Below are 24,812 nucleotides of genomic sequence, written 5' to 3' on the forward strand. Positions count from 1 at the left end.
CACATGCCGCAGAGCAGCTGGGCCCGTGAGCCACAATTACTGATCCTGCGCATCTGGAGCCTGTGCTCCGCAACAAGAGAGGCCGCGATAGTGAGAGGCCCGCGCACCGCGATGAAGAGTGGCCCCCGCTTGCCGCAACTAGAGAAAGCCCTCGCACAGAAACGAAGACCCAGCACAGCCATATATAAATAAATAAATAAAAATAAATAATTAAAAAAAAAAAAAAGAATAGTTTCACCACCCTAAAAATCCCCTGGCAACCACTGATCTTTTTATTGTCTCTGTAGTTTTGCCTTTTCCAGAATGCCATATAGTTGGAATCATATAGTATGTAGCCTTTTCAGATGGGCTCTTTTACTTAGCAATTTGCACTTAAAGTTCTTCCATGTCTTTTTGTAGCTTGAGATAGCTCATTACTTTTTGTCACTGAATAATATTCCATTGTATGATGTATCACAGTTTATCCATTCTCCCATTGAAGGACATCTTGTTTGCTTCCAATTTTTGGCAATTCTGAATAACCTTGCTATAAATATTTGTATGTGTGCAGGTTTTTGTGTGGACATAAGTTTTTAACTCCTTTGGGTAAATACCAAGGAGCACGATTGCTAAACTGTACGGTAAAAGTGTATTTAGTTTTGTAAGAAACCATCAGACTGTCTTCCAAAGTGGTTGTACCGTTTTGCATTTCGACCATCAGTTAATCAGTGTTCTTGTTGCTCTACATACTCACCATCATTTGGTTTTGTCAGTGTTCCAGATTTTGGGCATTCTGGTAGGTGTAGTGGTATCTCATTGCTGTTTTAATTTGCATTTCCTGTGTGACATGTGATGTGAAGCATCTTTTCATATGCTTATTTGCCATCTCTGTATCTTCTTTGATGAGGTGTGTTCAAGTCTTTGACCCATTTATTTATTGGGTTGTTTGTTTTCTTACTGTTGAGTTTTAAGAGTTTTCGGTATATTTTGGAGAACAGTCCTTTATCATATGTTCTTTTGCAAACATTTTCTCCCAGTCTGTTGCTTGTCTTCTCATTCTCTTGACATTGCCTTTCACAGAGCACAAGGTTTTAATTTTAGTAAAGTCCAGCTTATCAGTTATTTCTTTCAAGGATTGTGATTTTTGCTGTTGTATCAGAAAAGTAATCTCCATATCCAAGGTCAATTGGTTTTCTCCTGTGTTATCTTCTAAGAGTTAGTTTTGTGCTTTACATTTAGGCCTGTGATCCATTTTGAGTTAACTTTTATGAAGGGTGTAAGATCTGTGTCTAGATTCATTTTTTTGCATATGAGTGACCAGCTGTTCCAGTACCATTTATTGAAAAGACTATCTTTGCTCCAAGGTATTGTCTTTGCTCCTTTGTCAAAGATCAGTTGACTTTATTTATGTGGGTCTATTTCTGGGCTCTCTATTCTATTTCATTGACTTCTTTGTCTGTTCTTTCACCAATATGAGACTATCTTGATTACTCTAGCTTTAAATTGTCTTGAAGTCAGGTAGTGTTATTCTCCTTCAAAATTGAGTTGGTTATTCTCCTTCAAAATTGAGTTGGCTGCTCTGTCTCTCCATATAAACTTTATTCATTATTTATTTATTTATTGGCTGAGTTGGGTCTTTGTTGCTGGGTGCGGGCTTTTTCTCTAGCTGTGGTGAGTGGGGGCTACTCTTTGCGGTGCGTGGGTTTCTCATTGCAGTGGCTTCTCTTGTTGCAGAATATGGGCTCTAGGTGCACGGGCTCCAGTAGTTGCAGCACTTGGGCTTAGTAGTTGTGGCTCGCGGGCTCCAGAGCGCAGGCTCAGTAGTTGTGGCGCAAGGGCTTAGTTGCTCTGTGGCATGTGGGATCTTCCCGGACCAGGGATTGAACCCATGTCCCCTGCATTGGCAGGTGGATTCTTAACCACTGTGCCACCAAGGAAGCCCTCCATATAAACTTTAGAATCAGTTTGTCAATATCTGCAAAATAACTTGCTGGGATTTTGATTGGGATTGCATTGAATCTGTGCTTCAATTTGGGAAGAACTGACATCTTAACAACATTGACTCTTCCTATTCATGAACATGGAATAGCTCTCCATTTATTTAGTTTTTCTTTGATATCTTTAATCAGTTTTGTAGTTTTCCTCATGTAGAGCTTATACATATTTTGTTTGACTTATACCTGAGTATTTCAATTTGGGGGGGAGAGCTGCTAATGTAAATAGTATTGTGTTTTAAATTTCAAATTCCAGTTGTTCATTGCTGGTATATAGGAAAGTGGTTGACTTTTGTATGTTAACCTTGTATCCTGCAACCTTGCTATCATTGCTTATTAGTTCTAGGAGTTTTGTTGGTTATTTCTTTCAGATTTTCTACATAGATGATCATGTTGTCTGTGAAACAAAGATAGTTTTATTTCTTCCTTCCCAATCTCTATATTTTTTATTTCCTTTTCTTATCTAATGGTATGAGCTTGGATTTCCAGTTTGATGTTAAAAAGCAGTGGTGAGAGGACACATCCTTACCTTGTTCCTGATCTTAGTGGTGAAGCCTCAAGCTTTCAGCATTTAGTACAATATGATATTAGCTGTAGGCTTTTTGTAGATGTTCTTTATCAAGTTGAGAAAGTTCCTCTCTCTCCCTAGTTGACTGAGAGTTTTTATCCTGAATGTGTGCTGGATTTTGTCAAATGCTTTTTCTACATCTATTGGTATGATCATGTGATTTTTCTTCTTTAGCCTGTTGATGTGATGGATTATATTAATTCATTTTCAGATGTTTAATTAGCCTTGCATACCTTTTATAGATCTCATTTAGTCATGGTGTATAATTCTCTTTTTACATAGTTGGATTCAATTTTTGATATTTTGTTGAGGATTTTGCATCTGTGTTCACGAGAGATAGTGGTCTACAGTTTTCTAGTATTGTTTTTGTCTGGTTTTGGTATCAGGGTAATGCTGGCCTCATAGAATGAATTAGGAAGTATTCCCTCTGCTTCTATCTTCTGAAAGAGATTGGTATGATTTCTTCCTTAAATACTTGGTAGAATTCACTGGTAAACCCATCTGGGCCTGGTGCTTTGTATTTTATAAGGTTATTAATTTTTTTTTTTTTGGCTATGCCTAACCACTGGACTGCCAGGGATTTCCCAAGGTTATTAATTATTGATTCAATTTATTTAATAGATATAGGCTTATGCAGATGGCTTGTTTCTTGTGAGTTTTGGCACATTGCATCTTTGAAGCAATTGGTCCATTTCACCCAGGTTATTAAATTTATGGGCATAGATACATTCATAATATTCCTTTATTATCCTTTTAATGTTTGTGGGGTCTACAATAAAAGTCCTCTCTTTTATTTCTGATATTAGAAGTTTGTGTTCTTTTTTTTTCTTAGTTAGCCTGCCTAGAGACCTGTTGATTTTATTGATCTTTTCAAATAACAAGGTTTTGGTTTCATTAATTTTCTCTTGATTTCCTGTTTTCAATTCCATTGATTTATGCTCTAATTTTGTATTTTTTTTTCTTCTATTTACTTTGGGTTTAATTTGCTCTTCTTTTTCTAGTTTCCTAAGGTATAAGCTTAGATTATTGATTTTAGATCTTCTTTTCTAAAATGTGCATTTATTGCTATAAATTTCCTTCTGCTTTTGCTGCATCCATAATTTTTTTTTTTTTTTTTGCCATACCACGTGGCATGTGGAACTTCCCCGACCAGGGATTGAACCTGTACCCTGCAGTGGAAACGCAGAGTCTTAACCACTGGACTACCAGGGAAGTCCAAAATAATTTTTTTTTTAATTTGGCCACGCCATGTGGCATGTGGGATCTTAGTTCCCTGACCAGGGGTCGAACCCTCGCCCCCTGCATTGGAAGCATGGAGTCTTAACCACTGGACCGCCAGGGAAGTCCCTGCATCCATAAATTCTGATAAGTTATATTTTCATTTTTATTTCAAAATATTTTAAAAATTTCCGTTGGGATCTCTTTATTGGCTCATGTGTTAATTAGAAATGTGTTATTTAATGTCCAAGTATTTTGGGATTTTCCAGCTATCTTTCATTATTGATTTCTAGTTTAATTCCATTTTGATCTGAAAGGAGACATTGTATAATTTCTATTCTTTTAAATTTGTTAAGGTGTGCTTTATGGCCCAGAATGTGGTCTCTCTTGGTGAATGTTCATGTGAGTTTGAGAAGAATGTGTATTCTGCTGTTACAAGAAGAAGTAGTCTAGAGATGTCAATTAGATCCAGTGGATTGATTGTGTTGTTGAGTTCAACTTGATTTTCTGTATGCTGAATCTGTTAAAGTGACTTTTAAAAATCACACTTAGCAATATCAGAATCCAGGTTAAAACCAGGTCTCCTGACTGTAATAAAGTATTCTTTGCTCATGCTCTGTCCCTCAGGAAACCTCTTTACTTTCTTGTTTTCATCATATTTCCCACTGCTCTCAATTAGAGAGCGACTCACCACCTAATACATTATTACAGTTTAAAGTACCATGAAAGAGTGAAAAATGAATGTGTGTATTCTCGGTGGGGAGAATACGCATGCTTGCGTTTCCTTGACATATTTTTGTTTGTTTGTTTGTTTAGAAATGTGATCCACCATTGGGATTATTTACTGTCTGTAAACCTTTCTGTAGGGGTGAATAGGAATTATTCTCTACTTTTCTCTATAGCAAGCTTTAGACACTTCAGGGAGGTTAGGGAGGACCTCAGAGTTTCTTTCTCGATGCGCTAAACCTCATCCTTCTCTTCTCTGAAATCAAGGTGATGTCCAAAGTATTCAAAGCCCATGGGTTGATTTCAATAGCAAGAGAGAGGGTGAGATGGTCATTAATAATGACATTCATAATGTTTACTCAGACTTTTCCTTCGTGTACTCTGAGATATTGCCTCTGACCATGCATGACTCAGAAGCTCAACGTAAAAGTACACAGCTGATTTATTTACTTGGTCAGCATCACCATCCATTTTTATGACAGCCCGTTAGAGCCTGGTTTCTACCAGCAGGAGCTCTGGTTTACATCTTGAGTCTCACCACTGGCCCCTGCCCTCAAAATATGTTCATCATCCCTGGGCTTTGGATGCGTTGCTTCATTTTCCTTTATTTTGCTCAAGGTTCAGTTGCAAAACCTTCTGCTAGTGTGCCCCTCATTTCACTTCCTTCTTCTTCCCCCTTTCCGGTTATTCCTGGTATTTTAATTGTTCTTTTATTTGGACACCAAATAACTCTTTGTGGTCCTGAGAGTTTACTTTCTTGACTCAACATTTTGTTCTCTGAACATTATCCTTCCTCCAAGACTTAAAAAGAAGATCTTGAAAGACGTTGCTTTGTGAAATAGAGGATTATGTAAATATGCCAGTATGTATTTTGCTTTTTTTTTTTTTTTTTTAATTTTATTTATTTATTTATTTTTGGCTGTGTTGGGTCTTCGTTTCTGTGCCAGGGCTTTCTCTAGTTGCGGCGAGCGGGGGCCACTCTTCATCGCGGTGCGCGGACCTCTCACTGTTGCGGCCTCTCTTGTTGCGGAGCACAGGCTCCAGACGCGCAGGCTCAGTAATTGTGGCTCACGGGCCCAGTTGCTCTGCGGCATGTGGGATCTTCCCAGACCAGGGCTCGAACCCGTGTCTCCTGTATTGGCAGGCAGATTCTCAACCACTGCGCCACCAGGGAAGCCCTGTATTTTGCTTTGATATTGCTTAGAAGGAATGTTGGAAACCTGTTGGGTGAGGCTGTCTGTGATGGGTCACGATACACAGGTAGACCAGGTAAACTTTATGAGTTAAATTAAGTACAAATTATTCATTTTCTAAAACAAGAGAAGCAAACTGCTGATAACTAGTGAGGAGGCTGGAGTAATCAATCTCTTAGAAACGTTAAGAGCAAGGACAACAAAAGATTAATAGAGAGAGAAAAATAAGAACTAGAGGAAATGGATTACAGAACCAAGAAACCTGGGAATCTAAAGGAGACTTCCCAAGCAAGAGCTGGAGAGCTAGCGCAAGTTTAGTGCTGGCTGAATTACTCAGGTGTAGCTAGTCTGCTCATTCTGTTAATCTACTCAGGTACCGATACTACAGAATCCTTGCGGTTTTGATTATAATGCTTCTATATCCTGAGGAGTTACTCCGCCTCCCCACAAACGTCCTTTCTCCCTGACCAGAGGTGAATTCTGTCTGGGAGCCTCCTTCTAAGAATACCCCCTCCACCGCCCCCACCTCGCAATTTGTTTCTGTCTTAATTCATATTTATCCATGTCTGGTTTCATTTTTACTTCTAGTTTCATTTTTATGTTCAAAGACAGCATTTTATTTGAGCAAGAGTAGTAATCACAGCAAATATGTACATTTTACTTTAATTTTATGAACCATATAATTATGCTATATTTAACTAGAGGGGCTGATCTCTTTGCTACCTGCTGGCATGTTACCACAAATGGCATCTTGCTAAAAAGAAAACTTTTTAAGTTTCCGAGACAGAATGTTTTTATTTGCCTACCCCACGCATAGTTACCAAAAGGAAAAACGAGGTTTATTATTTTTATCCTTAGTACGTGATATTAAACAGACTCTATGCTTATCGTAGTACTAAACTCCTTTAAGAGACTGTTAATATAATAGCTGATATTTGGAAATTTATTTTAGGAGTTTAAGACTCACCTTTTCTCTTTAACTTTTAAATTATAGTAACAACTCATGTTTATTTTAGAAAATTTTGAACCTTGATACGCAAAGGGAAAACTTAAGTCATCTATAATCTATCACCTGTTAAAATTTTGCGTCATCTTTCCAGCATTTACATTTATGTGTGCAACTTTTTTTTTTTTTTTTTTTGCATTACTGCCTGGCATGTGGCATCTTAGTTCCCCGAGCAGGGATCAAACCCATGCCCCCTGCAATGGAAGCGCAGAATCCTAACCACTGGACTGCCAGGGAATTCCCATGTACAACTTTTAAAAAACAAGATAAATAGGGTCATACGTATATCACTATTTTGCACTCATGGATATATCATGAACCTCTTGTCACTCCCCACTCAACATGGTAGAGAAGTATTTCAGTATTCTGTTGCATTCATCCATCACAGCTTATTTAAGCAACCCCCTGTTGTTGGATACTTAGTTATTTCCAGTTTTTCACTGTTATTAATAATGTCAGAGGCTCAGAGTTAAATCTTGTTCACATTCTTAGGGTGTTTGTAAAATATAAGAAATGTATTTTACAGTAGTCCTGGGGAGCAGCTTGATATTTTTGTGTTTTTTTTTTAACACAAATATTTTGATTTGGGCTTTTTTGCTCACCAGTAAGTTTAAAATACCTTCTCACTTTCAGTGTTAAAGTATAAAAATATTGTTTTCTTTGGTTGCAGTAGGTCTGAAAGCATTTCTTAAAATTAAGTAATTATTGAAGTTTCACTGTTATGATACTATGTGGTACTATTTCTTGTGACTTTTACTCTAAAGAGTTGAGGAATTCGAATGTAACAACAACTTTGTGTCCTGAAGGAAAGAACTAGATTGACGATTGTCTCTTCATGGAAGACCTAACAGAAAAACTGTAGAGGCTGAGAGACACTGGGCTTTTTAATCTGTTCAACTTTTTCTCTCTGGGTTTAAAAAAAAAAAAAAAGGGCTCCTATTTCTGGGATGTTTGAATGCTGCTTGTATTAGGCAGAGGGAAGTACAGAGTGACCTTTCAAGACATTTCAAATTTGAGTCTATAATTAGAAAACACTATTTGAGTTCTCATCATACAGTTTTACTCTTAAAGCAACCGTCTAAATTAGTCTGTCCTCCCTCCCCCCATTTTCTCCCTCCCTCTCTCACTCATACCTGCCATGTGTACATCGAAGGACTCTGCTTCTGAAAATCTTCAAGGCATCAAACTTGTGGGTTTCATGATATGTAATGCTTTCCTCCCTTCCTCCCCCCTTTATAAGATTACTTCAAGGACTTCATTGTCTTACTCTCAAGGGGCTTACATGGGACTCTTTAGGAACACAGCTGGTATCTTATAAAGCGGGGGTCACTCAGTGAACAAATAATATCAACTATGTGCCAGGAACACAGCAGATAAACCTGACAGGTGTGGTCCCTTCCCTCATGGGGTTTACAGTTTGACAGAAAAGAGCCAGTAAATCTTTACCAGTAGTTGACTAGATAGTTATAATTAGCAAACAGTTATGGTGGAGAAAAAGTATAGGGCGATGTGGAAGCAGGTAAAGGGGACCCTAATCCAGTCTGGAAGAGTCAAGAAAAGGCTTCTTTTCAAGGTAGTGATGTTTGTCCAAAGATGCATGGGGATTTATTATACATGCCATCCTCTCCTCTTCTTCCTTGCCAAGTGCTATGTTTAGTGCCTGTAAACTGCAAGTGAATTAATCTATTTCTGCTTTCTTTGGGTGGCTTTAGTAATACCCCCCCAAGAATTAAAATGGAAATACATTGCTATAGTTGATTAACAACTTTAAGATGGAACACTATTTCAATCTGAAGAAACATTCTTAAATAATCAGTCCTAAGAACAACACACTTTGCCTGATGGAATGAAAAAAGCTGACAAATCACTGGAACATTAGCTAATTCACAGGGTTTGTGGAATAGCGTGGGAGTTCAGCTGTGTCATGTCTTCCATGTACAGCAGGGGAATATCTGAAGGAACAAAGGACCTTTGCTTGCTAAGGTTTGCTCTCTAATAACTAGTCTTTAAAATAAAAATTAATCTATTTTCCAACTTACAATAAAATGTGCCTCAAGCACAATGGCTTTTGTAATTTGGAAATGCTCCACGTTTAACTGTTAGGTAGAGCCTGAGATGACTATGACAAATAGGAATATTCTTTGAGCTGTTCAATCCCCTGAGATAATTATGGCTGTTCTTTGGCCAGATGGTGACTCTCAAGTCCATTAGACTTAAAAACAGAGGCTTCTGTGGAAAGTCACTTTCAATGCATCAGGTTACTTAGTGTTTTTTTGTGGCTGTAGCTTGGCCATCTCCTGATGGTAGAGAATTTGTTCCACAAATCTGGAACTGTCTTCTCTTCAGCCCTTATCAGATGCATGGCTGAGGGATATGGAAGTAAAGGATGGATTTCTGGTGCAGTTGTGTCCCTGAAATGAGCCAGACCATCAGAGCTGCTTATTTGTATTGCATTGCCTTGGCTTCCTACCGCAGAAACTCTAGAGAGCTATGCTTCGGAATTTATTGAGGGTCATGATGAAAAACTATCATGTGACATGGTCTCCCTGGTCTGTGCTATTGCTCATTGCCTCTTGTGTACAGACCTGCAGTGAGCATGTTAGAGCTAAGTGTCAAGAAGAGCTTTTTTGCCCCTGGGGAACAAAACATGGTTCCCCATTCCTCATCCTCCCAATACATGCAGATATGGAGATACTCACACTCTGAGTTTGGAAAATTTTGTCTCTTCTCTTTTTTGCTCTAGCTGCAAAGGAACTGAGAGCCAAATATGTATCCCAGTTTTTGCCATGTTGTAAGACTTAACCAGTACACCCAATTCCCCCTGTTCTTTCCTTTCTATTTTAGTTAGTTAACAAATATGGATAATGCATACTATATGCCAGGTGCTGTTTCTAAGGTCTTTATAAATATTAACTCCTTCACCCCTCTTAAGGACCCTATGAAGTTAGTGCTGTTGTTATCCCTATTTATAGATGAGGAAACTGAGGCACAGTGACGTTATGTATCATGTCTGGAGTCCCAGAGGTGCTGAGTGTGGCGATTCCTTTTACTGGGAGTGGGTGAGACGATATTCAGTCACAGGAAACACACCCGCACTCCTCCCACTGCATGTTGTGATCAAGAACCCCTGGTCTCTATTTACCTGGCTTTCTGATCCTACGTTACTCCTTTTACAGGAGTATTTTACTTTGTAAGTTGTATCATTTACTTTATTCCTTTATGAAGTGATACATGGTATATGTACTTCAAATTAAAATAAATGAACTTCCGTGACACTCTTTTAAATGGGTCTTCTCTTAACTACTTCAGGATGTGTACAGAGTGTTTGCGGTAGTCAGCATGAATTTGCAGTCTAACATACACCCCCTTTACCCATCTCCTTTTCAACAAGAGCACACATTTTAAGTTTGACTAGATGAAAAAAACTATAAGCTGACGATGTTATCAGTATCATTAATACCATGTTATAAACAATTATAAATGTCCACAGACTTAAGTTATGGCCCAGGAACCACTATCTGCTCTTCTTTAATTTGACTTACCCCTGCTACCTAAGAAATAAACTGTTGCCGTGTTTTATGAGCTACTTTAAGTTTCAGCTTCTCCCAACTTGACACTCTGGGCTTGTTTCTACATACCGCTGTGTGTAGGTACATGAAAAGCATTGGACCTTCGGGATGTGTGTCTTCTTGAGAAATCTCTCTGTTAGCCCAGTTCTTACCTTATCAGGTATTTATCTAAGCTAACTTAACTCTTGACCTTATAAATAGGCAATTGAATTGATCTTTTTGATAGAGTAGCTCAAGTTGGAGGATGCAAAGATTAGCCCATGAGATTATTGGTGGGTGTTAACGGTGCAACCAGTGTCCCTACAGGCAGGGACAGGCATGGTTTGGGGATACTTTGAGGCCATATTTTTAGGCACCTTTAATATTAAGAGGCACATGTACTACCTGATTGAATATGAATATACATTAATTTCTACTAATAGTACCTCAGTGGTCCAGAAATGGCTTAAATATGGGGAACCTCTGAAGGGTCTCAAGTGAGAGTAAATTTTTAGGAAGATCAGATTTTCCTGTGGAAAATCAGGAGCAGGAGAAGATTAAGGCAATCCAGGGGAAACACTGTGGTGGCTGGAAGTAGGGTCAGGTTAGTGGCAGTGGTGGGTGAAGTCAAGAGAGAGGTAATGGCTGGAACGAGGTCCCAAGCGAAATGAGAAAGACATTCTCTGAGGGTGGGGAGGTCTTTTCAAAGGAGTGAACATGGCCCACTGAGAGTATTGTATGGTATCTGCAATGTAAACTAAGTTGCTTCCTATTATGGGCCTTATTGGAACGTAGCATTGTTGACCAGTTGAAGTTTATTCATCTCTACCCGGCATTTCAGATATACTTACGTTTTTTAATTTTAATTTTTGGCCACGCCGAGCGGCTTGTAGGATGTTAGTTCCCCAGCTAGCGATCGAACCTGGGCCCTGGCAATGAAAGCACCGAGTCCTAACCACTGGACTGCCAGGGAATTCCCTTGTTCTTTAATTTTTATAACAACTTTATTGAGACGTAATTCATACCATAAAATTCACTCTTTTAATGAGTACAATTCAGTGATTTTTAGTGTATTCACAGAGTTGTGAGCCATCACACTATCTAATTTTAGAACATTTACATTATCCCCAAAAGAAACCCCATACACATTTTTTAAAAATTTATTTATTTTTGGCTGCATTGGGTCTTTGTTGCTGCATGTGGGCTTTCTCTAGTAGCGGTGAGCGGGGGCTACTCTTCTTTGCGGTGCCCGGGCTTCTCATTGTGGTGGCTTCTCTTGTTGCGGAGCACGGGCTCTAGGTGTGTGGGCTTCAGTAGTTGTGGCTCGCGGGCTCAGTAGTTGTGGCCTGTGGGCTCTAGAGCGCAGGCTCAGTAGTTGTGGCACACGGGCTTAGTTGCTCCACGGCATGTGGGATCTTCCCCGACCAGGGCTCGAACCCGTGTCCCCTGCATTGGCAGGTGGATTCTTAAACACTGCGCCACAGGGAAGCCCCAGAAACCCCATACACATTGATATTCACTACCAATTCTCTTCTGCCTCCAGCCCCTGGCAATGCTCATCTACTTTCTCCATACCTACTTCTCTCAGAGGTATGGATTTGCCTCTTCTGCACATTTTAAATAAATGGAATCATGCGATATGTGATCTTTTGTAACTGGCTTCTTTTATTTAGTTTAATGTTGTCAAGGTCCATCCATGTTCTAGCATATATCACTCTTTCATTCCTTTTTATTGCCAAATAATATTTTATTATATGGATACACCACATTTTGTTCATCCATTCATCGGCTGATGGACGTTTGGATTGTTTCCATTTTTTGGCTGTTATGAATAATGCAGAATGAACATTTGTGCACAAGTTTTTGTGTGGACTAGGGCTTTCATTTTTCTTGGGTATATAACTAGGAGTGACACATTCGTTCTTGAGTCTCTTCCAACAGTTGAGTATTTTTGGTGAAAGTGGGATCTCAGTTGAAAATCGGTTTCTGGTTGCGGATATGTATGTATGTGCCCTGTAATTGTTAAACATAGATTTTAATGAAATTTGTTAAGCATTTAAAAGGTGTATATACGTCAACTACCAAATATCGTGTGTGTGTCTTTGTGTGTGTGTCTGTGTGTGTGTGTGTGTCTGTGTGTGTATCTCAGTCTGTACTCTTAGGGTATTGATATGGTGGTTCTATGAATTGTAAACCTCTGGAAAATGGTATACATTTTACTTCCACCCACCAGTCAAATTTCAGCTACTTAAAATCCATTGAAAGAGGGGAGGGAGAGATGAATAGGTAGAGCATAGCGGATTTTTAGGGCAGCGAAACTACTCTGATACTTTAATAGTAGATACTTGTCATTATACACGTGTCCAAAGCCATAGAATGTATGCCAGCAAGGGTGAACCTTGCTGTAAACTGTGGACTCTGGGTGATTATGATGAGTCCATGTAGGTTCATTGATGGTAACATATGTACCACCCACTCCGTGGGGGACGTTGATAATGGAGGAGGCTATGCATGTGTGGGGAAGTATGGGAAATCTCTGCACTTTCTGCTCAATTTCACTGTGAATCTAAAACTCCTCTAAAAAATAAAGTCTATTTAAAAACCCATTAAAATATCACAGCAGTTGTGTGTATTTCGAAGAGAATCCTCCATCGTTTTGTTTGAACCTGACAGATTATGCACCGCACAGCAGCCTGGGTTTCGGTGACACTGAGTTTGCCTGTGTAGTGGCAGTTCCTCACCTGCTCTGCAAAGCCCTTGGTGACCTGGCCTCTGGCCTCTGGCCTCCGCTGCACTTCTCTATTCCTGAGTTTCAATGCTCCATTGCCTTTCCATTCTCTAAACCTGCCTGGGTCACTCCTGCCTCAGGGCCTTTGAACCAGCTGCTTCTTTGACCTGGAATGCTCTTCTTCCATGTTCCACCCCCCATTATTATTAAGTCGTAACTCAAATAGCATCCCCTCACTCCCTAAACCACTTGCTGTAAATCAGCCACGCCAGCCTCGCTCTGATTCTGACTGACTTCTCTCAGTGGCATTGATCACAGGCTTCTTTTATCTGCTTGTGAGCATCATGACGGGAATCCACCTACCTTCCTTGCTCCACCTCTGTACAGGTGTGTCAGGTATTAAATTAATGTTGGTGGAATGCATGGCCAAGTTGCTTTTCTCCCCCTGAAATTCTGGTACCTGTTAGAGCCAGTGTTCTCCCCTGACTCTTCCAGGGAGGGCAGTATCGTAGAACTCATCATTTCACCCTCACCCCCAGAAAACCAGCAAAACATAACAAAGCATCATTCTTATTTAACCTCTCACTTTCTCTGCCTTTTAGAGCTATCATCCTCTGCCCCTCCCACTCTTCGCAGAAAGGATCTGCTACAAGACTGAATGTGTTCACTGCTGCAAGGACCAGGGACCACGGTGGGATTTGCTGTGCTGCCATCTGCAAACAGTAGGTTGGGTGCTTCCTGGTGCTAGACCATAAGTGTGATTTGCATCCGCTGAAGGTTGGTTGCCCACCAGTTGTCCTGCAACTTCTCGGCTATCTTCTCTTTTCTAGTTAAGACATTTCGAAAATGCTTTAACTCTGAGAATTTCTATTTTATCCTCAGGAGAGGCTTAGATTTCAAGCTGTTTCAGGTGAGTGGATGTTTCCCTACTTGTTGGATTGTTGTCTTAAATGACAGCAAGAGACATAGAGGTGACACCAAAACTTCCTAATCTCCTTGCATGACTGTCAAAATATGGCACTCAGTAACTGCCTCAACTGTGCATTAAGAAAAATTAGTGGCACTAAAAATCTTCAAAGAAACATTGGTCGGCTGTGCACCTGTTCAACAACATTACTGAAATGATTACTAGCAAAGTTATTCTGTTTCTGCAGTTTTTAAACTAAGGTCAAAGAGATGTGGTAGTTATACCCATTCTCTGCCCACTGAGGAGGAAGGAAGTTTTCACGTTCATGATTCACATTGTGCAACTCAATTCACTGTCTAAACTAATTTGAATTTAATTCCTAGGATAATTTTGCTCTTGAAAATAAAAATAGGAGTTGCATTTTTAATGCACAAGATTTTCTTTTTCTTCTCTATAGCTAGGGCACCTTAGGACCGGGGCTCAGTTGACTCTTATGATAGCCATTCTTCTTCATCATTACTAGTTAGTGTGGTGTTTGCCTAAAAAGTCTTCAGCCCAAAGATGGACCCCAGGGCCATGTAATTCCAAGTTAATTAAAAATAAATTTTTATGAATATTTAAGAGTCACTGTTGAGCCCAGCATTCCATAGGCGGATTTGTTTGTCTTCTGTAAAATTCAAAATAATTCTAAGAATGTTGCTAGGATTAGAATGCCCATATGGGCCGATACTAGGAATGACAGCTATTTCTGAATATTTGACCGCAGTGATATCTCTCCCTTTGTCTGATAGTGTCTGTCCCATGGAAGCTGGGTAAAGAAAAGAATTCATGTATTCAACAAATACTTACTGAACAATTTCTGTGGGCCAGGCTCTCATTTCAGTGTTGCGAATGAGGCAGTGAACAAAGCAAAATTCCTGCTTTCATGGAGCTTTTAAAAAGCCCCCAGATAGGGCTTCCCTGGTGGCACAGTGGTTGAGAATCCGCCTGTCAATGCAGAGGACACGGGTTTGAGCCCTGGTCTGGGAAGATCCCACGTGCCGCAGAGCACCTAAGCCCGTGCGCCACAACTACTGAAGCCCGTGCGCCTAGAGCCCGTGCTCCGCAACAAGAGGAGCCACCGCAATGAGAAGCCCGCGCACCACAACGAGGAGTAGCCCCCGCTCGCCGCAACTAGAGAAAAGCCCGAGCGCAGCAACAAAGACCCAACACAGCCATAAATAAGTAAATAAGTAAATAAATAAATAAATAAGAAAAGCCCCCAAATATCCTCAGCAAACAAATGGGAGAAGGGAGGCGCAGATAACTTGACTGACTCTCAGGTGTCCTGGGAAAAGCTCCTTCTAGACGGCAGACAAGCACAGATGAAAAGGAGAGAGTTGGAACCTGATTTGGGAAATAAGATAAAGCAATCTTAATGCTCTAGTTTAATCACTGCAAAATAGAGAAGTTTATTAAAACAATAAGCAAAAAACAGGTGCCAGGGTGATGTGACCTAGGCTTAGAAAAGAAGGATTACTTTTCAAGGATACCATTTTACTTCATTTTTTTCAGGTTCACAGATTCTGCCCAAATTCTGTCTCCACCACCCCCTCCCAGCCTCAGCTATCAGTGCCTAATGCAGCCTTCCAGAGTATCTCTGTGCACAAGTATGAATTCATATTTGCCCCCTTCATAAAGTAAAAGATAGCAAACTATACTTTTGAGCAATGTATTTTTTTCTCCTGATATACGTAGGAGGGTTTAACAAATCAGTACAAAGAGAGCGTCCTCATTCTTTTTTTTCTTCTCTCAACAGTCACAGAGTAGTCCATTGTATGGATGTACCACAATTTAAATAGTGACCTATTGATGCACATTTGGGTTGTAGCCAATCCTTGCTCTTAAACAATGCCACAATAAATAACTTTGTGTGTAGGTTATTCTGCATGTACACAATTATATGTGTATAAATTTGCAAAGTAGAATTGCCAGTCATAAAGGATGTGTATAATTTTGATAGCTGTCTTGTCAAATTGCCTCCAGAGGGGATTTATCTTATTCTCACCCCCTGCTAGAAACTTGTGAGACTAGCTGTCATTTGGGTCTGGATTTTTCACCAATCTGATAAGTTAAATGGTTTCTCACAGTTTCAGTGTAGGAATACTATTCATTCAGAATTTTCAATGGCATTTTTTAAAAGAAAGTGCCCAGAAAAGTAAACAAGACTAGAATTCAGCTCTTTTTATTATGCAAAAAAAAAGGACACTAAAGGCCATCTTAGCTCTTCTACTATGTAAGTTAAGACAATGTCCACGTTAAAAATGCTGCATTTTAAATACTGAAAATATACAGGGTTAAAGTGCTTCTTAGGCTCATGATGTACCTAGGTGACCTGCTAAGAGTAAGACATTTCTCCTATAGTTTGGTCCTGTATGGTAGCTAATTGAAATAGAACAGTGTACAGAAATGAATTAACACAGCAGGTCTGAGACTGCGCTCCTTAGAAACGCCCACTTGCAAGGTTGGCCCTTGACTGGTGGTGCCTGGTAACTTAGATTGGAGGAGGGTTTCCACCATTTCCTGGTAAGAACGGCGCACTGTGCCTGGACTGTTCATGCAAACAGTATGGTTTCTGTTGAATGCCTGCTTGCATTCTGGGAGTGTAGAATTTAGGTACATGCCTAGCAGAAGGTTCCTATGTGACCAGCCCTAATGAAAACCCCAGACCCAGAGTCACTAATGAGCTTCTCTGGGAGACGATATTTCACAGGTGTTGGCACAACTTCTTGGGGAAATTAAGCACCACCTGTGTGATTCCGCTGGGAAAGGACTCTTGGATGCTTGCTCCTGGTCTCCTCTGGACTTTAGCCCACGTACCTTTTTCCTTTGCTGATTTGCTTTGTATCCCTCTGCTGTAAAAATAGCCATGAGTACAACTGTATACTGGGTCCTATGAGTCCTCCTAGTAAATCATCAAACTGGGAGTGGTCTTAGGGACCCTGACCGAGTCAGCTTGCAAAGACTTTAATATTCTCTCTGTCTATATTGGTATTAGTGGTGAGTGACACAGATATTTTTAGCATGCAGTTAATTGACCTTTGACATTCTATCTTGACTCGTAGTCTGTGTGCTATTGTAAAATGTGCTTCAGAGTTCTAACTGTGATTTAGCATTTACATCTAACAAGTGGAGGCAACAAGAAGGCGGCTGGATATTGGAGAGTTTTTTTTTTTTAATATAAATTTATTTATTTATTTTTGGCTGCGTTGGGTCTTTGTTGCTGTGCACGGGCTTTCTCTAGTTGCGGTGAGCGGTGGCCACTCTTTGTTGCGGTGCACAGGCTTCTCATTGCAGTGGCTTCTCTTGTTGCGGAGCACGGGCTCTAGGCGTGCGGGCTTCACTAGTTGCGGCACGGGGGCTCAGTAGTTGTGGCACACAGGCTTAGTTGCTCCGTGGCATGTGGGATCTTCCCGGACCAGGCCTCGAACCTGTGTCCCCTGCATTGGCAGGCGGATTTTTAACCACTGCGCCACCAGGGAAGCCCCGACATTTATTTATATTCACAGTGGTGTTTTGAGGGTGAACCCCTTCAATTCTGAAGCTACTTGTATTGTGGTATCAATTCTTTCAGGTAAAAAGACAGGTATATGTAAAAGTGTAATAGTTTTTCTGGCCTGAAATATGGCCCACCAAATGAGTCAACCCTCTGGTTGCCTGAAAAAAATTCCTTCTTTGACTATGAGGTCAGAATTAGTGACTCAGGGCTGTTCAGGAATATATAAACTATGAATTCCTGAGAGAATTAATTCTTATAGGGATGGCAAGTAACTTCCATGACAGCATATAATTCCAATTCACTTTTATATGTAAGAATCCTGTAATTGCTTTTTGTGTTAAAGCTCTTCTTCAGAACTCAATAGAAAAAATAATGTAGCCTGTATTTCAGCTACAAGGGATCTGTAGATTCTGTGCACAGCATAGTGGCCTTTGAATTCCCTGACTTGAAAAGAATTGAAGGAGCCTCTGCTCCCAGTGACATGGGAAAGAACAGTGGCAAGATTAAGCATGAAATCAATCGTCTAGTGCTGGGAGGAGTTCGCACCGAATAAAGATCTGTCCTGCGTCTGACTGTACCTGTGCCTGAGTCACCTTCCTCCTGCCAAATACAAACAGGTTACTAGGCAACAGGAGTGATTCAGACACTCTAAACATCTCACCACAGTGAAATGTCCATCTGCAAGATTTCCAGGAAATGCCCTTCTTGTAAGTCACTGGGGAGCTAGATAAACATTCACACAGGCACCGAAGGCATCAGATGACCCAGAGCTAGTAGCTGTGTGTTAAAATGTAGGGCCAGCTAATATCTGGAAGGAAGTCACCTCGCAGGGCAAACACAGACGGTTATCTGCATGGTAACTGTGGGAAGGAAACATGGAGGAGAAAAAGGTGAAATCTCTCCCCAGAAGGACTCACGGGCAAGGAAATCCATTGCTCTTAGGGGGAGGAAAAAAAAGCACATTCCAGATTGTTAAAATAGACCAAGATCTCAGAAAACCTAGCAGAGTGGCTAAGATTGCCTGGGTTCAAATCCCACCTTTGACCACTTGCTGGATTTCTGGGTTTCACTTCCTCATGCCTCACATGGAGGTGATAATGGTACCTACCCTGTAAGGTGGTTGTACATATTAACATGTTGATATTGGGGAAGCTCCAGTGCCTGGTATCATAAGCTCTGGGGAAGTATAATCACGTCCTCCATCCTCCAGGCAACTCCCTAAGTAAGGGGTGGGGGCAGAATTGTGTAGGAATGAAGGAAAACCCAAAAATAGGTGAGAACTTTTCAGGGATTTATCTATTCTTTTTATCATTTTGAGAACTGCAATTATAGAAATTATAGCATCTTTTAAGAAACGTCTCCAAGGGTTTTCAGCATTACATACTTTGAAAATTATTTATATATTGATAAAGTACATCAGGATTATGCAGGGGGAGGAGGATATAATCATGGAGATTGCTTGGGGGTTTCCAGGGTATCAGTAATATTCTGAAACTATGTATGGGTTTTTGCTTTACTATTTTTTATACTTGATGTTTTATCCCCCTCTTTATATAAGATATATTATAATTAAAAATGCAGTCACCCAAAGTAAAGCACTCTAAGTTGGGTGAAATTTTGGGGTCTTGTATCCCATATGGAAATTATAAGTATGCAGATCCATTATTGACTCCTTTAGAAAAAGAAAGGTGCTGGTGGTATTTTGGAAAAGGGTGAGATAGAGCTGGAGTCTTTCAGTGTGTGAACTGACACGTTCATTCACAGCCATTCTAGTGCCTCTGAATGCCAGGCCCTTGACTGGTGGCCACATTGACACAAATCAGACGTGGACTGTCCTTGCACCTTCTAACCCAGCAGAGGAGATACCCTGTGTAGGCTGCAAACTACAAACCGTAGGCTAGACTAAAGAAGTGGGAGGAGCATAGGTAAGGGGAGAAAGGCATGGCATTGAATCCCAGTCTGATCTTTTAAGAGTTCTCACTTCCCTTGAATTTATTTTTTGAAGGGAAAGCAGAACATTAGCAGACTGGATTGAGAATATGTTGCTGCACGTTGGGCTGGGCTAGTGGCACAGCAGTGCCGGGGTGACTTGAGAGAGTTGTGAGATTAGGAACTGTTCCTCTTCCTGAATTTGTAGAGTCTGGTTCTGTCAGGTGGGGATGCATCCCAGGGAGGGATCCACTGTAAAGTCAAGTGAAAGAAGGGGGTTAGAGGAGTGCCTCTCAGGGTTGTCTCAAGAGCTCAACATACTAGTCTATGGTGCAGCACTAGTTCCTGACACCATTTTATTCAATAACCGTACAGATTTCTTTATTACCGAATTAGCAGCCAAATGACTTAAGGTTAACTTTTAACTCTCTATAAAAGGTAAGAGACAAATGCATTTAACTCTAAAACTTCTCACTTTCCCTAACGCCACAATGTATAGTGCTTCATTCACTGAATTTAGCATTGAAGGTAGCATTGTTTTATATTGAGTCTTATACCTTGAATAACTTTCTGAGTGTAGAGTATTGATTTTGGGAAAATGCTTTTTTTTTTTGGCCACGCCGCACAGCATGTGGGATCCTAGTTCCCCAACCAGGGATTGAATCCGTGCCCCTTGCATTGGAAGCATGGAGTCCTAACCACTGGACCGCCAGGGAATTCCCAGGGAATGCTTTTAAGTTTGACTTGTTTTATAAAGAACCTAGAGTTTTCCCATTAATTAATTAATTATTCAATAATTAATTATTGAAGGATAATTGGTATACAGTAATATTATATAAGTTACAAGTGTGCAATATAGTGATTCACAATTTTTTTTTTTTAGCATTTTAAAAAAAAATTAATTAATTAATTTATTTATTTATTTTTGGCTGTGTTGGGTCTTCGTTTCTGTGCGAGGGCTTTCTCTAGTTGTGGCGAGCGGGGGCCACTCTTCATCATGGTGCGCGGGCCTCTCACTATCGCGGCCGCTCTTGTTGCGGAGCACAGGCTCCAGACGCGCAGGCTCAGTAGTTGTGGCTCACGGGCCCAGTTCCTCCGCGGCATGTGGGATCTTCCCAGACCAGGGCTCGAACCCGTGTCCCCTGCATTGGCAGGCGGATTCTCAACCACTGCACCACCAGGGAAGCCCCACAATTTTTAAAGGTTATACAACATTTATAGTTATTATAAAACATTGGCTATAGTCCCTCTGTAGTACAGTATATCCTTGTAGCTTATTTTATAGTTAATAGTTTGTACCTCCCGTTAATTTAGATTCTCAGTCTTTCATCAGGAATCTTTGTTATTTGATGGAAAACTGTATTAACCATTATTCATAAAAGCTTACTGAACAAACATAACTTATTTTCAAAAACACAAGAAGCCATAAATAATGCCTCAAATGATTCAAATGAACTTTGATGGAGTTGACTTACTTTATTTGTTGCAAAAATGTTTGCAGTAGGAATTTGTTATTTTAATTAATGAAGTTCTAACACATGATAGGCTGCTTTTCCAAAGTTATTTGTTCCTCTGCGTGTGTGTGTGTGTGTGTGTGTGCGTGCGCATGTGTGTGTGTGTGTGTGTGAGAGAGAGATGTGTGATGTTAAAACTGGAATAGTCTGCTACCCAGAAAAAAAAATCAATCTAGGATTGCTAATCCTAATTACCAGAGAAATCTAGTCTTATTTGACTCTGTAAATTGTCTGCCTTTAAACATTAATGCTAGTAGAATAGGTAGTTTAACTCTTCAAATCAAGATACACAATTTCCAGTTACTTGGAATATTTTTACTTCTTAATTTTTAATATTTCATAAAAGGCCTTTTAAAATATAGTTTATACTAATTTGTATTATTTCCTAATTTTAAATCTGCATCCACATAGTGGTCAGTTGGTATAATAAAGAATAATACTTGATTCTTTTATATCCTTTGGTGTTGGTCCCTGAGCTGACTCAATAACTATTTACCTTGCATCTAATTAACCACCTCTTATTCTATGGGATAGGACCTTTCACTTCAACCTTATGAAATTATTTTCTTCAGTTTTAATGTCTTATTTCTTCTCTATTAACCTGAGGTCAGAAGCTCTTTGTTAAAATCTTATTTAATTGGCTTCAATCATGGTAGGAAAGGGGTTCTGCATCAGGCCCCCCGCAAAAGTCTTCTTACTCCATACAGATGCCCAAATAGTGGATGGAACCTAATGGGGTGATTCTTCCATGAATTTATTTCCCTTTTCATGTGGTCTGTTCTGACAGGATGACTTCTGACATTGAGAAATAAAGACATAAGCTAACCATTTTCAAATTGTAATATGCCAATGGCCAATCATTTAACATAGTCCCCTATTTGAGAATGTGAGACAGGTAAGGCAGAAGAAACTGAGGACCAAGGGGATTGCTTTAATTCTTATCAAGTATTAGAGTCAGGGTTAGAACCCAGATCTTAGGATTCTAAGATGTTACCATGCACGGTTGACCTGTATTTATTTTTTTTCTGGTATTAGCAAGGGCATGTTTTAGGGGCCATGGTTATTGAGTGAACTTTTGTTGTTCATTGTTTTAATAAACTCATATGGACCTGTTACCCATAAATTACCTGCATCAAGCTAATTAAAATGCCAAAAAATTTTAAACCTTTGAGAGAATCGATTTCTCACCCATAGGACCAATCTCGTGGTGTTCTGAGCACTAAGAGGAAATACCTAGACCCTCTGATGGTTAGTACACCCTTTATCAGTAAGGTACCTTACCCTACTTCTTTTCTTTCTGTGAGAAATGAGATTTTTGTTTGCCTTCTTTAACCATCTTTGGTGGAATCACCAAAAATACAATAATCAATTGACTTCACAATGTGAATTAGATTTGTTAAAGCCCCAGAGAAATTTTCTCGTCTACCTAGTTATTATGCATGGCCTTATTTTAGTAGATAAGGAAAGCTACCAAAGTGGTCAACCAACATTTCCAAGAAAACTTTCTGACAGTTGATCTTCAAATACAGGTTTCTGATTGCACTTTGGTGAAAATCTATGCAGAGAAAGTCTGTTTATTTAGCCAGTTATCTGTTGAAGTACACTAATGTCCTTGATGAGTGCATTTTTGTTTTTAGAGTTGGTGCCACTTTTAGAATAAAATGAAGCAATTATCTGCTCCAGTAACAATAGGATTCTGAGCTTTTTTTAGAGTTAGGGTCCTCTTTTGCCACTAGCTCTTTTGTCCCTGTCGCTACCACACCCAGATATTTGCCAAATATCTAATTCACATTTGAAAGCTTCATGATTATTAAATATAAGTTTAAGTAATTCTGCGGATTTTCTTACAACTGAAATCTTTGCACTGATGTCTGATTTGCCCCTCTAGAACACCATTTATAAGAGGTTTGTATAATAATTGTGCATGAATATATAGTCAAAAGGCAAAGTAACGAATGGTGACCGTACCATGAAAATGTCAGACACAAATCACCCCAGAGGGGAAGGTTGGTTTCTATCTAACAAGCTGGAAGTTATAAATTGGCATTTGTCTTTCAACGGGGACACTAGGTTTTGTAACCTCTCTGGGCAGTGAGTGCTGTGTTTGACAATTCATTTCTGAGTCCAGGAGTTGTAGCAAGAAAGGTTTTTTGGAGGAAGTGACATCTAAGCTGGAACCTGAAGCATGAGAGGCAGGTGGGCAAGCAAGAGGGTAGGGGCGAGAGGAGGTTTGGGGCTGCTGAAAAATTATATGGAAAGGCCTGGTAAGAGGAGATATTGCATGTGAAGGGAACAGAAGTTAAGCAGTTATGTCTGGAAACACAGGATTTAGGGAAAGGAAAAAAAAAAAAAAACGACTCACAAACTGAGCCTGAAAAGGAGGGCAGAGGTCAGATTATGAAGGTCCTTGTAAGCAGTGTCGCCCATCAGAAGGACACACCAGCATCTGAGAAGCAGTCTGGGGAAAAAAGATAATTGGGGAAAGGTGATCTGACCAGATATTTGTCATTAAGGAAATAAAGTTTGTTTACCTATAACGGCATTAGTGTTTTGTTGTTTTTGCTTTTGTTTTTGTTTTTTTAAAGAGAGCCTGAAAGAGGCATACTGAAATATTTACAAGTGAAATGATGTTTGGGATTGTTTCCAAAAAAACCCAGGGTAGAGGATAGATGAAATAGATTTCCCATGATGATCATTGTAGCTGATGAGGTTTGCTGTACTATTCTCTCTACTTTCAATACAACATTTGAAATTTTCTAAGGTGTTTTGTTTTTGTTTGTTTGTTTTTTGTTGTTTTTTAAGTCAAAATAAGCAATGGACTTTTGGCCATAGGGAGCCATTTAAGGGCTTTAAGGAAGCCAGTAAAGCAGGAAATGGACTGGGAACAAAACCAGAGAGGGAGGGAGTGCTGCATTAAGTACTTGCTCAGTCCTTTTCCCACAGTGACTGTGGCGCTTCAGTTTCTCCTTGTGCAAGATTCATAACTTCAGGTCTTCTTAGTGACCTGTTCTCTATTAGCCACTTCTTCTTAATACTTTCACTTTGTATTCAGTAGTCCAAAATACTAGTAGTACCCGATATTCCTAGTACTACATCAGCTTTCTTTTCATTAAAAAAATTTTTTAATGTATCTTTTTGGTGGATGGATTTAATCCATTAAAAATTTGTTGTGGCTATTGATATGTTTGGACTAATTCATGCCCTCTGTAAGGAAGGGTGTTTGTGAGCTGAACTAAGCTAGAGAGAGCAGAGTTAGGTAGATAGATGGAAGATTAAAATGGACAGGATCTGGGGTGGCTGTCAGGAGAGCAAAGGAGGGAGTTTGAAGCCCAGATGATAACTAAGGTTTTATTTACCCTACAAATAACCCCCGCCAATGGAATTCATTCATTTCCTTTAAAGATACCCCCCATCAACCCATCATCCTTTTTGACATTCTGAAGAAGTACCTCTAAAGTATGTAAACATATTAACCAGAATGTCATTTTTGGTCTTGTTCAGTACAAGCCTTGGAAACGGGCTTGCAATCTTCTAATATCTTTATTGCTGTGGATTAAGCTACAGAAGAAAAAAACGAAAACAAAAAACCAGAAAATGAAAAACTTCTAGGCTGTTAACTTTGTTTCAATTTATTTTAAATATAGGTTTTTGATAACATTTTTTTAAAAAAACAATTTCAAGTGAGTATTTATAGTCAAATACTCTTATTTATATAGAGCCATCAATGAAAATTACATTTAATGGAAATAAGATTAAGTATGGAATTACATCTTTTAGCTTCCTGATACTAATTGAGCATTGAGTTTATAGCGTTTCCTGACTACCTCTTGGCATGAGGTTCAGGTTTGGAGACAGTGCTTTTAATCATCCTGTGTTTTTCTAAACCTGCTTCACTCTGTAGAAAAGTCTGACCATAGTTTACTCCCAAGGATAGACCAGTGCTAAACCTAATAGAATGATTTTC

General features: G+C 39.6%; 1 protein-coding gene across 5 annotated transcripts in view; it reads left to right on the top strand.

The window, feature by feature from the left end:
• Positions 1-24,812, top strand: part of SGMS2 (sphingomyelin synthase 2) — a 102,604-nt gene that overhangs the window by 22,050 nt on the left and 55,742 nt on the right. For 3 of the 5 annotated variants that reach the window (XR_011073944.1, XM_068543282.1, XM_068543281.1), the window contains exon 2: positions 13,563-13,682. The gene's annotated coding sequence lies outside the window, so the exon portion shown is untranslated. Of the gene's footprint in view, positions 1-13,562; positions 13,738-24,812 lie in introns of those variants that run through there. The other 2 variants (XM_068543283.1, XM_068543284.1) reach the window with 2 other exon arrangements.

The sequence above is a fragment of the Eschrichtius robustus genome, chromosome 4, assembly GCF_028021215.1.
Source record: "Eschrichtius robustus isolate mEscRob2 chromosome 4, mEscRob2.pri, whole genome shotgun sequence".
Classification (NCBI taxonomy): domain Eukaryota; kingdom Metazoa; phylum Chordata; class Mammalia; order Artiodactyla; family Eschrichtiidae; genus Eschrichtius; species Eschrichtius robustus.